Consider the following 4,164-nt stretch of genomic DNA (forward strand, 5'->3'; position numbering starts at 1 on the left):
TTGGCAGAGTGCACTTAGCTTCACAGTCCAAAATGCTTTTATTTGGATGAACAATAACATCACATTTTTCTCCAAGAACAAGGTATAATTCGTAAGTGATTTGTGCTTTACATTTGTGCAACGAAAGAACCACTCAGGAGGTTTCCCCAGAGTGAGGGAACAGTCAGCTTCAAAAGAGTATTCAAGTCTGTACCTGTTACAGAACCTGCCTGTAGCTTTTACATGACAGTTTTTATAGCTTCTAACTAACCAGATTTCAGAACACACTGTTAGGAAAACTTGCAAGTGTCAACAGTTGCTCAGAAGCAATCTTAGCTTCACCCTACTTAATATTTGAGTCATCTGAAGCTCCTTATTCTCATTTCACACTTACCAAGCAACCTTCTGATTATGAATTGGCTTCCCATGTGGTTCTGCAACAGGGAAAAATGTGGCGATCAAAAGGATTTAGAGTATTTATCGTTTCAGTGACAACAGTTCCTACGGCAAAATTAGTGAGTGGCGTAGATTATAGAGTGATCTCCCACGCCAACTGCCAAGAGACTGCACCGATCATGCAAACTCAGGTGTTCTTACCAAGTAATAATTAAATTTATTATTAAAATTAATAACTCGGTATTCTGGAATCTAGGAAAGAGGATTCAATACAGAAAGAAGACTTCATTAGCTGTTTTGCTTGGTTCAAAGGTACCAGGCTAAGAGAAAAAATAATAAAATAAAATAAGCAATGAGAAGACTGGAAACTAAATTGTACAAAATTCAAATTCCATTCAGATGTTGATAAAGAGGAGCTGTAAGATTTTAAGGAATTTAGGGATTTGGTAAAACTAAAAAAATATATTTTATAATTTTGTACCACAATACAAAGGAAACCTGTAGATGATAAACCATAAAAATTAATTTGAAATTTCCTGTATTTATTATTCATACTCAGGCTTTAAGAAGAACGAAGAAATTGAGTTCAGCTGAAATCAATGCAGGGGGGAAAACTTAAGAAGCAAAGGCTAATCTAAGATTTCGTGTTTGAAAGCTGTGGGAAATGGGTATGCTTCCAACAGTGATGAAAAAGTCCGTCAAGTGGGGAAAAAAGGTTTTGTTTTCTAAAAAGCTGTGTCTCCCTCTGTTCAGAATGAATTCTGGCAGATGGCTAATAAATGCCCATACAAGGCCAGTGCTATACTAGGTGCTGGATAAAATCCAGGGAAAAACTCTAAGTGGTTCCAGTCTATAAGAAACTTTAAATATTATTAAATAAATACGTAAATAGTTTCTCAACGAGACTGTAAACGTGTGTGATAAAGATTGCAAACATGGCCGTGTCTGGCCCGCGCTCGCACAGCCGTTGCAGTACACGGATCTCCAGAGACAGCGCCCGGGCAAGTGCCAGCCGGCGGGACCCGCGTCGCTGTGTGCTCGCTAAGACGGAGTAATTAAGCACGGGCAGAGGAGGTCCTAAGAAGTCAAGAGGCAAAATGTCCTCATATGCTTTCTTTGTGCAGACTTTCCAGGAGGAGCACCCAGATGCTTCAGTCAATTTCTCAGGGTTTTCTAACAAGTTCTCAGAGAGCTGGCAGACCAGCTCTGCTAAAGAGAAAGGAAAATGTGAAGACATGGCAAAGGCAGACAAGGCCCAGTTTGAAATAGAAACGAAAGTTTGTATCCTTCCTAAAAGGGAAACAAAAGAGAAGTTCAAGGATCCCAGTGCACCCAAGAGGCTACTTTGGCCTTTTTCTTGTTTTGTTCTGAGCATCATCACAAAAGTCGAAGGAGAGCATCCTGGCTTGTTCATTGGTGATGCTGCAAAGCAGCTGGGAGAGATGTGGAGTCACATGGCCACAGGCGGCAAGCAGCCTAATGAAAAGAAAGTGGCTACACTGAAGGAGAAATATGGAAAGGTTATCGCTGTATACAGAACTTAAAGGAAAGCCTGATGCAGCAAAAATCGGAGTTGTCAAGGCTGAAAAAAGCGAGAAGGAAGAAGAGTAAGATGAAGAGGATGAGGAAAGGAATAATGAAGAAGATGCTGAATAAGTTGATTCTAATGCAGTTTTTTCTTGTCTATAAAGCATTTAACCCCCCTATACACAACTCACACCTTTTAAAAAAATACTGAACTGTAAGGCTGTTTAAGATTTGTTTTTAAGCTGTACAGTGTCTTTTTCCGAATAGTTAGCAAACTACTAAATGTGTCTTTAGATAGCTCTGCGCCGGTGTTATTTTCAAAAGCTGCTAACCTTGCCTAGTACGGTTAGCAGCCTCTTGCCTCTATGGTCAAGCACCTCCTCCTGCATTATTTTGACTTCTTTTGCACATGAGCTTACCTTCTCCTGGCAATCTGGTACCAGAGGGGGAAGGGAAGGATGTTCATCCCATCGGAGCACAATGCTGTGGTCCCCTGGGGTGTGAAAAGTTGTAGCTTCCTTGTGAAGGAACCAGGCCCAACATTCGATTTCCCTTTCCTTTCTCCTTTTTATCAATAACTAGCTAACTACACCATTAACATGAGGACTTCAAGAAAGCTTCTAGGCTTCAGCGTCACAAGACACAAAACAACACCAAATCCTGTAGCAGCTACAGGAGAAAGCTCTGGAAACCTTAGAGCCTGCCTGCTCTCCTACCCCGCCCCAGGTATTATGTATATATGATTTTATATAAAAGTCTTATATTTATTATATATATTTACATACATGGTGGGGCAAAAATAGATTTACAGTTGTGAGTATGTATGTAAATTTCTTGTTTTATTACTTATTATTCTTGTAGTATTACATTATTTTCCACATGAACAACTGTAAACCTACTTTTTCCCCATCCAGTATATGAACTCATATTTATGTCGATATAAACTCTTCAAACTCATTGTGAATCAAGAAGTTCTATATCTAAAAAGTGGGGGGATAAGTGACTGGAGAATCCAGTAGATATGCTCTGGTGACTATCAATAATTAAAAGTTTGAGGAACTTATGCTGGGTGCCAGATTTGCTCTCTCACACACACACACACACACACACACCCCTGTAGAAAATCAAATCTAAAACCTGGAGTATAGGTGGTACGGTATCAGTCCTTTTCCGTATAGTGCAATCGCCGTCACCATGGGACCAACAGAATCATCTAACCTTTTTACTTGGTTTCCAACATGTAAAAACCAGAAGGTATTAGGTAAAAATTCAGATTCCCAGCTTGCATATTTAAAAAATCTGAAAACACTGTTTCTGCATTCCCACATGTAACCAATTTATCCTTTCATTTATCAAATATTCATGGAGTTTTGACAATGAGCCAGGTACTGTTCTAATTACTGGGACTGTATCAGAGAACAACAGGGGTAAAAGTGAAGAAAGGAAAGTAAAGAAAAGATTTCCCCAATTTCACGGAGACTATTTCAATAGAGTTTATCTGCTTGAGCTAAGTGGCAGCTGCCCTTTTAAACAAGTATGCAACTTTCAGGGCTCCACGGCTCCCACTGTTTCTAATTGGGGTCGGAGACTATTAGACAGTCTTACAAATTAATCTACAGCTTTAATTAGAAAATAAAATGAAATACTGAGATACCCCTTTTTTTAAAAGCTTCTTCAATCATTTAAACTTCTTATCTGATTCAAGGACCTCTGGCTTTGGCAATTGTAATATTCACTGATTCAAGTCAAGAACCCCTACTCCTCAGAGACCTAGTCAGATTTGGATCTGAACTTCAGTCTTTTACCCAGTCACAATTTAAAAATGTCCCAACAATTTCTGCTAGTTACTGTAACTTAGTCATGGTTTTCTCTTCGTCCACCATGTTGCATCCTTAAAAATTTAACCCCTTGCCTTGAGACATCCTAGAAACCATCCAATCTCTTTATCAATTTTCACACAATATCCCCCCGTATTCAGCACATCATGATTTCAGTAGACTTTATTCATGACTTGGAGGAGGGGGCAAGTGTTAGAGGGGATCTGCACTCACTGGCATCAAGGACTTCCCACAGGAACAGTTCTGAAACCTGGCAGGGGCTATTACGACCCTTAAATGAATGGGGAGAGAGCTTCAGTGATTACCTCAGCCTCCCCATCAACCTTGCCCTCCAAGTGGGACACTGAGAGTTTTGAACATGCATCTTCTATTGCCTTGCTGACATGCCTTATCTCGTCTTCCTAATTCTTCACACTGGCCAACG

The 4,164-nt window shown here is 39.9% G+C and overlaps 1 pseudogene; it reads left to right on the forward strand.

The window, feature by feature from the left end:
* The first annotated feature begins 1,310 nt into the window (after positions 1–1,310).
* LOC112320844 (high mobility group protein B1 pseudogene) lies at positions 1,311–2,031 on the forward strand (annotated as a pseudogene).
* Positions 2,032–4,164: the final 2,133 nt, after the last annotated feature.

This window comes from Desmodus rotundus, chromosome 4, assembly GCF_022682495.2.
Source record: "Desmodus rotundus isolate HL8 chromosome 4, HLdesRot8A.1, whole genome shotgun sequence".
In the NCBI taxonomy this organism is placed as follows: Eukaryota; Metazoa; Chordata; class Mammalia; order Chiroptera; family Phyllostomidae; genus Desmodus; species Desmodus rotundus.